Genomic DNA, 12,624 nt, shown 5'->3' on the forward strand with positions numbered 1-12,624 from the left:
TCAAGATAGATCAAAATAGTCTTCTAGACAAACATGTTTCTTGTCATTATGCACAACTTTCTAGAATAAACCATAGTGCTAAAATCATTTCCAAAAAAGTTATGCTCAAAATATGATTTTTGGGGGTCATTCATACAAAACGTGCTCTAATTCCCTCCTTAGCCGTGCGGCCCTCCTTAGCCGTGCGGTAAGACTCTTGGTAAGACGCACGGCTACAAAGCAAGACCATGCTGAGGGTGGCTGGGTTCGTTTCCCGGTGCCGGTCTAGGCAATTTTCGGATTGGAAATTGTCTCGACTTCCCTGGGCATTAAAGTATCATAGTGTAAGCCTCATGATATACGAATGCAAAAATGGTAACTTGGCTTTGAAACCTCGCAGTTAATAACTGTGGAAGTGCTTAATGAACACTAAGCTGCGAGGCGGCTCTGTCCCAGTGTTGGGATGTAATGCCAATAAGAAGAAGAAGTGCTCTAATTCCTTACAAAACCGTTTGTCCAATATTGTGTCTTCAGAAAAGATGTTCCAATTCACAATCTTTATAACATCGCAGAGAACAACCACTGCTTTTGTACATCTGCGTAAATTTTTTATTCCATACCGCCCTTCAAGGTGGATAGATCATTGAAATTTTCTTATCAAAACAAAGCCCAAGAAATATCCTTCAACTCCTCTGAAGACATCATGACTCTAAAATGTAGTTTTCAGGTCGAAAACTAAAAAACGCACGTTTTGGGGGCTTCTGAACCAGTGTGCATTGGCCGGTCCGTCGTAAATCAACGTGACAATTGTTTTAGCGTTTCCTCTTGATTTCCGGGGTTTTTTAAGCAGTTCTCTGTGATTTTTATCCTAATTTTGCAAAAAAATCCCTTAAATTTCCTAGGAAAAATGTTGTAATAATCACTCTTATGAATCTCCTCAGGAAGCATTCCTGTATGTCCACAACCATTTTCCTGAATTATTTTTGTTGACATTAGATTAATATTACGAAAAGCTATTCAAATTTGCCATTTGTCAGAAGATATTCAGAGATGTCAAAACAGATGATGAAATGTTTCGGATGTGTTGTTTTGGAAGGCCTCATGTGACTAACCTACACAAAAAGGCACAGACTATAGTAGTTTGTGCAACAAGTTGCAAAAAGATGATTTTTTCAGCACGAGTTGCACGTTTATCCAACGAGGCTTGCCGAGTTCTGGTCCGGACTAGATGTAGATACAATTATTAAGAAAATTAAATGAAAAACAGAGAAAAAACGAACCTTTTCCTTTGCATAACGTTTTCTATGCTTAACAGATGTTAGCTTAAGGCAGCGCATGAGAAAAGAAAAAACCGCCCACGCAGTACACGCGCGTGCATGAATTATCCATCACTCTTCATCCTTCAGCAAGGATACTTTATAGTCACTCCTGACAGAATCCAAGTTTCAAAGTGCTCGCGTTTTCGGGGGCACTCCACTCGATACGGAGGCGGCGGACAACTGTCTTTTTTGTTGATTCAGCTTTGCTGCGTCGCAGCATGCGTGAAAAAATAAAAATGACAGTTGTGCGTTGCTTCCGTAACGAGTGGTGTGCCCCCGAAAACGCGAGCACTTTGAAACTGGGATTCTGTCAGGAGTGACCTTAAGCTCTACGAATGTGTTGCAAGCTTCTGCTGATCTGCAAACCCCATAAGCAATCAATAAAATGGTAATAAAATTCAGCCCTTATGAGGCCGTAGTGTTATTTTTAGATTCTTCTTCTTCTTCAATGGCTCTACATTACAACTGGAATTTGGCCGGTATTCTACTAGCATTTCCTCAGTTATTAATTGAAAGCTTTTCCATGCTCGCCATTGCATGAGTATGTAACTTGTGTGTCAAGTACAATGGATACACTAAGCCCAAGGAGTCGAGAAAGTTTCCAACCCGAAAACATTCTAGACCGGATTGAGAATCGAACTCGCCATCTCCGGACTGGCAATCCTACACACTTAATTTTGTGCCATGCCCCACAAAAATGTTATTTGCCGAGATTTCTGTCAAAGTTGCTGAAAATCATCAAATAATTTGCCGAAAATCAGCGAACAAATGACATTTTTGCCGGAATATCAGTTTTTCATTTTGCTGGCACGGCCGTGCGAGTTTTTGCCGAGCTGCAGAAATAAAAACTAAGTGTGTACGCCTTTGTTCGCAAGGTTATTGGAGATTACAGTAGGGAAATAGGCTAAAAAGCTGGCATTGAAAGCGATTCGGAAAACTACCAGCTGAAATATAACATTTTTTTAAAAATACGTATCAATATTACACCATGTAGGATTAAGACCCATATTGTAAATATTGCCTCGAAATAAATCAAGTTCAAAACTTACTCCAGGGTTCTCAGAAATTGAATCCGAACAACCCCCGACATTGTGGAAGGTAAATATAGTTCGGTGATATTGCTTCGGTGAAAACTTCTCTAATTGACCTGAGAAAAAAAGTAGCTGAAAAGCAATTCTAAGGTCGTTCAATAGCGACAGTGTTCTCCTTTGGAAACCAGGCAACTACTAGAGATTCGGCAGCAAAACGTTTGCCCAGGAGCAACGAGTGGCCTTGGCATCCTCGAAGGAACGGAATCCAAGGCGAATGGTGTCAACAACATGAGCCATTTTCAAAGAGAAATAACAGCCATTTGGTTGCGCGTGCAGACTTAAGGTTTATACTCCAGGGAATTCTTGGATGACCTAAAACGGACAGTTATAGAAGGCGTATCCGTTTTGTTTTCCTCGACCAAATAGGGCATAAACCATTTTTTAAAAGTGATATCAGTTCTTTGGTTATGTGTGTAGATCTTGAGGTTTTGGTTACGTTTCTCGAGTACCGGGAATTCCGTGATGACCTGGAATCAATGGTGGCACTGGATGACCTGGAAAATCTGCCGTCAGTAGTGAGAACTACAATTGGAGGCGTTAATCAGTCAAGCGATAAATCAATTGAAGAAATATCAGGCAGATTAAACTAACTAACTAACTTAAACTCGACTAAAAAATGCAATGCAATCGTCTAATATAAAATTCCCTCAGAAATTTCTCCTGTGGAATTCTAAGCGGAAATCCTTTCCATAAATCTGGGACAAAATTTTAGAAATTTCCTTAGGAGTTTCCGAACGGGTTGCTAATGAAAGTAACAACGGAGCTCTTGAAGGCATTTCCGACATTAAATTTGTCCAATAATTTCTTTTAAATTTGTCCAATAATTTTTTTGGAGTTTTTTTCCTTCAAGTATTTTTTTTCGAAATTTACTCTATGGATTTCTCCAGAAAATTCTCTGGAAATTACTTCGGAGATAAATCCAGAAATTCCTTTGGAGATTCCTCAATACATTCTTTTGAAAATTTAAAGAAGCAATTCTAAGAAAATTTTAAAATTTCTTCAGAAATTTTTTACGAATTCTTTAAGAATTTTCTTCACAGATTCTTTTAGAAATTCCTTCGGAATTTTTTTTAGGAGCTCGTTATAAATTCCTTTGAAAATTTCTTTGAAATTACCTTATAAACTTCCTCGAGGAATTCCTTCGTAAATAATTTGTGTAATAAACCATATGAAATTTCTTCTGAAATTCTTGCAGGAACTATTCTGGAAATTTTGTTGGAAGAATTTATTAAAGAATGAAATAGGAAATGCTAAAGGGATTTCTGGAAGAATTTTTAAAGGAAATTTCAAATTAATTTCCAGATGAAATTTAAGTAAATTAAAGTAATGATATGGAAATGCTAATATCATCTTCCAAACTTGGACGTACATGTTCATGATATTGCGAGAAGATTGAAAAATTCGAACCGGGGTCCGACGGTCGACTGTCGGAAAGCCGTTCCGCAAACGTCAAATCACTTGTTGCATGGTAAATTTTTTTGGTTTATTTTTTCGGTGTGAATGTTGATTATTAAAATCAACGAGAATATGCAACTTTAAGCGAGTGCTACATGCCGCTATATTTTTTAAACAAGTTTTATGGTATTTTAAAGGCATTTTGTCACATATTTATGTGATTTTGAATCATTTTAGATTTCTCGAATCTTCTTGATATCAAGAAATATCAACATTTTTCGTACAGTGCATGCCATTTTGAAGTTTCCGACACTCAGTCTGCTTCTTCTTCTTTGCTCCGCAAAATTAGAATTTTTCTCTTTTCTCGCAATAGCATTAGAGGCGAAAGTATAGAATTGATAGTTCCGTTAGGATACGGCAGGCATGAAGAATGTTTTTATAGAAGTCGATTTGAAAGCGAGCGGAGGGCAATATTTGTGATGACACATATCACACGACCTTCCTTCTGCCAAGCTCCCGTATGGAGGGGGAGGGAAAAATATCAGTGTGGAAGCTGATATATCTCCACTGGCAAAAGGAAGGTGGTTTGACTTGCTCATATGCCATCGCGTGCGAAAGGAATTAAAGTAATTTCCGAATGATCCTTAAAGAATTTCTAAATAAATTTCTGAAATGATTCCCGAAAAAAAATCTTAAAGGAATATCCAGAGATCTCAAGGAATTTCTAATTCAATTTCTAATAGAAATTCATGGATGAAGTTCTGAAGAAATTTCTTAGGAACTCCAAGAATTTTATCTTAGAGTTTCCGAAGGGATTGTTTAAGAAATACTGGATGAATTCCTGAAATAATGGCTGAAGCAATTTCTTGAAAAAAGTTCGAAGGAATTCTCCAACCAACATTCTAACCAGACTATTTTCAAAAGAAATCATAGAGAAATTTCTGAAGGAATTCTCCTAAGGAAATGTCGGAATGTTTCCCTGAAGCAATTTCCGTAGGTATGTCTAAAAATTTTCCGTAGGAATTTCCGATGGAATTTCTGACATAATTTCCGAAGAATGTCTTAAAATAATTCGTTATGGAATTTCCGATAGAATTTTCGAAGAAATCTCGGGTGGAATTTCTGAAAAAATTCTCAAGTGCAAGTATTCCTTAAGGATTTTTAAAGGTTTTCCTAAAGGAATTTTTGAAGGAATATCTTGATGCTTTTTCAAAACAATTTATAGATCTATCTCCAATGCAATTGTCTGAGTATTTGCCGAAAGAATCTTTGGAGGAAATTCCAAAGAATTTATTGGAGGAATTCACAGAGAAATTCAAGACTGTCGGAAATTCCTTCGGAAATTCCTTTAAGAATTCGTTCGGAAAATCTTAAAGAATTCTCAGACAAATTTTTAAGGATGTTTCAAAGGAATTCTTCTAGGAACTTTTGAAGCTCTTTCTAGACTTATTTGCGGAAAGTCGTTGAAGAAATTCCTAGAGGAGAGAGAAGAAATTCATGATGGAATTTTCGAAGTTATGCCTGAAATTTTTGAACTTCTGGGTGACCGAATTAATTTCTGAGGAAGGATTTTTCTAATGAACATTTGAATACAGTCTGAACAGTCCCAATTGTTATCGGAAATACCTTTCGAAATACCTCCGAAAATTCCTTCAGAAATTCTTTCGGAAATGCTTCAAGACATTCCTTCGAAAATTCCCCAGCAAACACAAGATCGTATATCATAGCGAGCAAGTGTACAAAGTGGAGACCATAAACGTACACTTTGCGGGCTGCGAAATGGTGAGTTGACATCTGGGAAGGAGCGACCTACACAGCTCTGGTCCTCACAAGTTCCAATCTCACGCTTCCACGGGTCTTCCGATGACAACTGACCGCCAGCTAAGGGTTGCGTACTTAGCTGGTAGTGCAGCCTGGGCACTGTTGTCCTTCTGACATCAGCTAGAGTGAGTGGGTGCAACCAACGAGACCATCGTCCCTAACCCCTAATCCCAAGGCGTTAAGCGACCCGTGCCGAGGGGATGCATGGGGGGGTGAAATAATGAACTAAGCCTTTAACGGAGCCTGTGGGGTACTTGGGCACCCTTCGCAGTAATTGTCCCTTACCGCGTCATGCTGGGCTCTAGCGTGGTGGACCTCTTTTCCCGAGCAACTCGTGGGACCAAAATGGAAAACCAAGTCAATTCTTCAATTAGTGGTAGTAGTGTAGGCGACAACCCCTTCGCAAGAGGTGGATTGTTCAGGTCTCCGCCTAGGAGGCCAGAGGCAATAGTCGGCAGCTCAGTGCGCAGCGCCAGCGTGGGTCACTTAACCTTCATCTCGGCTGAAGAAACGCCGGTAGAGGTTATTGATGGCCCATGGCTTGTGGAGGCGATGAACCGCAAACGCGATGGGCTTTCGGTCTTCGAAGTGGCGACGGAACAGCTGGACGCCATCATCGACTTTGCGTCATCGAAGCATAATATCAGTAAGGACCTCAAGAGGAGCTTGCTGAAACTTCGAAAGTCGATGTTGGACGTCAAGCTGGAGAGGGCGGTCGGGACGGCCAAGTCTAAACCCGTGAAATCCGTGGAGTCGAGGTCTGCCCGACCGACTCGGTCGAATCGACCGAGGGCGTGGCAGCGAAGACGGTGGTGCCAAAGTCTACCCAGACTAAGGCTCAAGTATTTGTGGGCACGTCGGGGGTGACTGCTCCAACGGAGCAGACACAAAAACGGGGGAGACATTTTCCAGGGGATGAGCTCCTTGGGGGCCGCTCCAAAACGCGGAGGGTTACTACCCAGAACAAGGGTAGTGGGGCTGGGAAGCTGAACCCCGGCCAGGTACCTCCAAAACCAGGGAAGAAGGACCTGGAAAGGTCCGTCCACCCAGGAAAGACGGTGGTAATGGGTTACGGCAGGCTGAGAGCTCTCAGCCGCACCAGACCAGGGAAATACAGGGGGATGACGCCTCCTGGAACAAGAGGAAACCGAAGAACAAGAGGAAACTGAAGACGTCAAGGGCCGAAAAGAAGGCCCAGGCGAATGAGGGTAGCAAGAAGTCTAGCGCAGGCGCCAATCGCTCCAGGGGAGATGCCCTAGTCATCAAAACGGACGAGGCTAAGTACTCGGACGTCTTAAAAGCGATGAGGAGTGACGTCAATCTCGGTGAACTCGGCGCCGACGTACGTCGAATAAGACGTACTCGGATGGGCGAGATGATCCTTGAGCTGAAGCAGGGTGTCTCGCAAAAGGGCGCCGCCTACAAGAAGTTAGCGGAGGAAGTCCTAGGGGAGACGGTTAAGGTGAGGGCACCCACGACGGAGGTGAGTGAATCTAAGGGTTAAAGACCTGGACGAGATCACCGAAGTCGAAGGGCTCGTCACGGCACTGCGGCGACAGTGTGACGTGGAGACGCCCACCGCAGCCGTTCGGCTACGGAAAGGTCCGGCAGGGACACAGGTAGCATTGGTTTGGCTATCTGCAGCGGATGCCTCCAAGGTAGTCAAGTTAGGGAGCGTCAAGGTGGGATGGTCGGTGTGCCCTGTGAGCATATACGAGCAACCCGAAGTTAGGGCACATAAGGCGACATAAGGCACAATGCTGCACGAACCCTCTTAATTGTTTGATTTGTTCCAGCAAAGCTGTGAACAGCAAGCACCCCATGGGGGGTTCGATGTGCCCGGCGTTTAAGCGTGCTGCAAAATCACAGTGCAGGTAACGCAGCTAGCTTGCTCGGCCAGCTCGGCTTGCTCGGAAACGGCGGAACACGTGTTGTTCGTGTGCCCACGTTTTCGCGCAATGCGTGACCACATGCTTGCCACACACTACCCTGGACAACCTAGTTCGGAGGATGTGTTAAGATGAAGCTGGCTGGAACGCCGTTTTATCGGCTATCGCCCAAATCGTCTCGAAGCTACACAGAAGGTGGCGCGTGGACTCAAGGATGGCTAGTTCAGGTGCAAATAAGAGGTGGTCCAAGAAATCGGAGTCGGCATCATGGGTCATACCGGTGGTCATGCTCTGTGGTCGAACTCGATCCTTTTATCGAATAAGTGGCCGCGCGAAGAACAACATGATATCGTCGCTTTCGCGGCGTTGGTCAACCGGGCGGGTTCCGAGCCCGAGAACGGAAAGGGGTCCTCGTCAAGGCTGGGGCAGGCGTAGGCACCGCGTCGGCAAGCCCCTCTGTGTGTTGGCGAATAGGCCCTGTCGCAGAGAGGTCAATTTGAGGTGCACGCGGCATCATCATTCTTGATCGTGCAGAGTCGTGCAGAGGGAAGCAGGCGCGAAGTCGACCCTTCCCACCTTCCGAGGACATAGGGCGTGGTAAGGCCACCTGGAAAGCCGGCAATGCGCTGGCACGATACCATGGTGTTCTTCTAAAAAAGCGAGTCACGATGTTCGGTGCTGCAAGGACACGCAGCTAACCTCGAAGGTGCGTTGTGCACTGCCCCCCTTGAAGTATTACTTTCTGGTTGTACCGAAGGGACTATGGGCTTGGCGGCAATGGAAACGGTTTAGCGGGTCGGGGATGTAGTCCTGCCTCCCTCGTTTGCTGTTGGAGGTGGTCCCTAACCCCGCACTTCCTGGACAACCCAGGATGTCTGTTGAGCAGATTCCCCCTCCATTGCTTAGGAAGAGAAAAAAAGACGTACACTTTGCATACAGTCAAATGGAGGCATGCGCCTATATCGTCTCCACCTTGTATACTTATTCGCTATCATATGCGATTTTTTGTTGGCTGGGTCCTTCACAAATTCTTTTAAGAATTTCTTCCAAAATTATTTAAGATATTCTTTTGGTAAATCCTTTAGGAATTCCTTTGTATATTCCATATCTTCAGAATTTCATCCAGGAATTCTTGGGAAAATCCTTTCTAGAATTCCTTTGGACATTCCTCCTGAAGACTTTAGACTTCCTTAGAAATTCATTGAAACATCTTTTAGGAATCATTCAGAAATTACGTCCGTCGGAAATTTCTGGAAATTCCATTGACATTTCCTGTAGACACCCTTCCGATAATTCCTTTATATTTCATTCTTATTTCCGAAATAATTCCTGCAGTCACCTATGTACTTAAAGCAAAAGGAATTTTTGAAGAAACATCCGGATGAATTTACAAAGGCCTCTTCATAGGATTTTCCAAAGCAATCCCTGGAGCACGGCATACAAAAAATAAGGCAGTTTAAATGTAAACATGTGTCGTCACTACTATCTTCGAACAAGCTGAACCGAGACGAAGCTCTACGGTCTCAGAATGCTTTCTTTTGTACTCTAACATGTGGCGATAAAATATGCGTTACTCTTAAATTGTAATTTTTTTATGAGCTTGCTTTGTTATCTGTATATCGTGCTCTGGATGAATTACAAAAGGAGTTAATGACGCAATTTTCTAAATTATTAATGGAAGAAATATTTAACTGGAAAGGAAAGAATTTCTGAAGGATTAAAAAAAAATAAGAAGAAATTCCTGGAAAAATTCCAAAATTAAAATTTAAAATTCCAAAACAAATTTCCAAAGCTAAACCTGAAAGAAATTTACGAAGGAATATCAATAGAATTTTCTTTTGACAAATCAGGGACTACTTTTGTCATTTAAAAATAAGAATTATAACGAAAATTACTATAAAATTGTCATTATCACCAATCGAGTGTCTTGTTGATAGTTGGACGGTAACTTTTTGTTTCAAATTTGGTATTTTTCCGTTTATTTTTTTTCAAAAAAATCAAAAATCCAAAGTAGTTCCCGGAATCAAAAGAAGCCCCGCACGACGGTATATAATAAAATTTCAAGAAAAATATCCGATTTGGTGGATCATGTGCCCAATCGTGCCCGCTTAGCTCCGCCAGTGAGCAATTTTGTCGCATATAATTAAGTTTCAGAGAAAATATTAGAATTGGTGGGTAACGTGCCCCATCGTACCCTAACTTAACTCCGACAGTGCCTGGAATGGAACACTTTTTGAAGACAAATATTGAAGATGCAAAACAGCTTGGGTAACTGCCCAAGTAGCACACTTGTCACATATCAGTCATTGTAACTCATATGCGACCAAAGCCAGTCACATTGGAGTTGCTACAATTAAATCGTTCGGAACTGTGCTACTAGGGTGTACCAGTTTTTGGAATGTTCCTAATTTGGCCAGTTTCTCGCATAACTCCGAAAATGAAGCACTTTCCAAGGGTTTTATTGGCTGTAACAACAGATATATACCTTATGCTTCTTTGCTGTGGAAACTGATCGATAGTGGAAAGTATGCATTTTTCAGAATTGGCCAAATTAGGCACTAAGGTGGCCAAAACCGGTACACTTCCCTTAGTTCTTTTGGTTTCTAAGAGTGCCTTCTTATAGGTTTACTGTTGGATGTCAATAATGCTTATAATTCTTTTTACGTCACGGGCCATAAAAAGAGAAACGTAAAACGAAGTGCGGCATCGAAATCCGTACACTTAAGCTCTTCTTTAGGTGTATATGTAGCAGTCTCTAATAAATCTGAATCAAATGTAAATGAGACGTTCGACGTTGATTCAGTAGCAAGATGATCTCTATTTTTGAAATGTTCCACTTTTACGCAATAAAAACTGTGAGAACCATGATAAAACAATGAAGTAAATCAATACCTCCTGAATTGAAATCCGTCCTGTGGACTGTGGACTGTGGAATCAAAGGATCAAAATCCGTACAGCTATTTGTTCACTTAATTTTAAAATCGAAAAACCACAATTGACTAGACTATTACTGTAAATAGTTCAATACACCCCTGGAGAATTTTTTTTTTTTTTGTCTTTATTTTTGTGATTTTTTATTGGCTAATAAGTTCATCACATCCACCTGGAGAAGAGACCCGTTTGATTTGTATTATTCATTGCCAATTGCAATTTAAACACAGGCCCTTTTTGTACAACCATGGTCAACACACGAACAAATGGCGCCTGAAACTCCGCGTTTGTAGGGCGGTGAATTATTTTTTATTTTTGTTATTTTAGTTTCAAAGCCTGCTTTCTATTTAAATGGCCAAAATTTTAACTGACAGGTATATGAATAGGATAAGATAAATTATTTTTATATTATTTAGTTATCTTTAAATCTCTTTGATTCATTGATATCTCATGAGGTGGACAGACTTCAGTGCTGTACAGATTTCTGTCCTCCAGGTATAAGAAAGTGCCGTAAAAAGAGGGTTGAGTGTAGTTTCAACGCAGGATAGAAACGATATGCGGAGGTTTTATGCGACTGTCGCACAAGACTGCGCAAGTGCTCACTATGCACAGACAAAACTACGGTGGCAGTCAAGTGGATGGAGCACTTCAAGGAGCAGTCAGGTGGATGGAGCACAAATTGTATTCCACAAAAAAGCTCTAAGGGCCAATTTCTTCACCTCCGCTTAACTTTTAAACGGTGCTTACCCATACGTTTAAACCGGGCTTAAGCACTAAGCGGAGGTGAAGAAATCGGCCCTAAATGATTTTAAATTCTATGCCACCGGTTAATTGTTTTGTCATTGGTTGGACATAGAGATCAACCAAGTTGTATTCGCCAAAACAAACAAGTCTAAATATCTTGGCACAGCACGTTTCGAAATGGACAAATTGATATGAAATTTGCGACAAAGAATCCAAGACACGTGGATTATTTTTCGTAAATTTCATATACCTAATTTTGTCCATTTCGAAACATGTGCTGTGCATATGCACAGCCAAGGTATATAACAAAAAAATGATGTTCGAACGTCCGAAATGCCGAATAATATGCAATTAATTGTAAACAAGTCTAAATAAATGTAAAAGAAATCAAACACAACCTATAAATACTCAAACAGTATATCATTGCTATACTGATATTTACTGTAGAAAAATAAATCATTATATTTCTAAAATAAGCACATAATGCGGCTTGGGAGACAATTATCCCGTTGGGTTCGCAAATGCCGCAAACTAGTGTTATAATAATTTATACCGGTATGTTTGTGTTTTGTGTGTTGTGAATTGGCCACAGAGTAAATTTGCGCCCGCAGGACTCAGGACTGGTGGTGATGGTGGTGGTCGGTCTCGTCACGTCGCAGTCGGAGGCAAAACTCAATTCGCAACATCATAAATCGAATTAAGCACGCCTAGCCGCTATCACAATGTGCTTTGGCCTTCGCAATGTGGTGATAGCTTTATGGGGCGCGAGTGCCGGGCCCATGATGGCGCGTGATGGAAAGACGAACCGCACCGCAGGACGATTTAGAGATTGTCTGATCGGGGGGAGGGCGGGGCACTCCCGGTGTACAAATCCGTGCAGGCACAGACTAAATCAGCGCGCCGCCGGTGACGATGAAAGAGATGGATTATTTCATTTCGCTGTGTGTATAACAGGCTTAGGAAGCTTGTCCCGGCATCGCCGTCGTGGCTGATGGGATCATTATTTCCGACCAAAGTGCTCAGTGGCCTGTTTTGTGTTTGTGACACTTTGCGTGGTCCAACGTGAAAAATGATCCCGGCGTTGTTGTGGGGCGAAAGTCTGAAAATGGAAGAGATAAATAGAATTGAATTGCTTTAGAAGCCGCGTGATGGAAATGGAGATTATTTATGTCATGGCTTCTGGGAAAATGGAAAAGATATGCTTGAAGAGAGTTTAACAGGTATCATAATTCTAGATGGCCTTTTTTAAATTTCGCCATAGAGTCATTGTTTAAAATATTCTATGAGGTTTTATAACAATCGAGCGTAAATCAGTCCTCCGAAATCTATTCACATGAAACGAGAGGATTGGTGTAGAATCCGTCGTTTCAAATAGTAGCGTTAGAGAAGGTACGCCGTAATAATAGGCAAGGTAAAAAGTGCTCGAATCGATTAGTTGTATGTATTAGAGAGGGG

At 41.7% G+C, this 12,624-nt stretch overlaps 1 protein-coding gene across 5 annotated transcripts in view; it reads right to left on the reverse strand.

The window, feature by feature from the left end:
• LOC134210456 (uncharacterized) overlaps window positions 1-12,624 on the reverse strand; it is a 168,213-nt gene that overhangs the window by 74,126 nt on the left and 81,463 nt on the right. For 2 of the 5 annotated variants that reach the window (XM_062686505.1, XM_062686501.1), the window contains exon 2: window positions 11,723-12,268. The exons of 2 other annotated variants lie outside the window; for them this stretch is intronic. The gene's annotated coding sequence lies outside the window, so the exon portion shown is untranslated. Of the gene's footprint in view, window positions 1-1,091; window positions 1,117-11,722; window positions 12,269-12,624 lie in introns of those variants that run through there. One more of the 5 variants, XM_062686504.1, reaches the window with a different exon arrangement.

Source organism: Armigeres subalbatus, chromosome 2 (assembly GCF_024139115.2).
Source record: "Armigeres subalbatus isolate Guangzhou_Male chromosome 2, GZ_Asu_2, whole genome shotgun sequence".
Lineage (NCBI taxonomy): Eukaryota > Metazoa > Arthropoda > Insecta > Diptera > Culicidae > Armigeres > Armigeres subalbatus.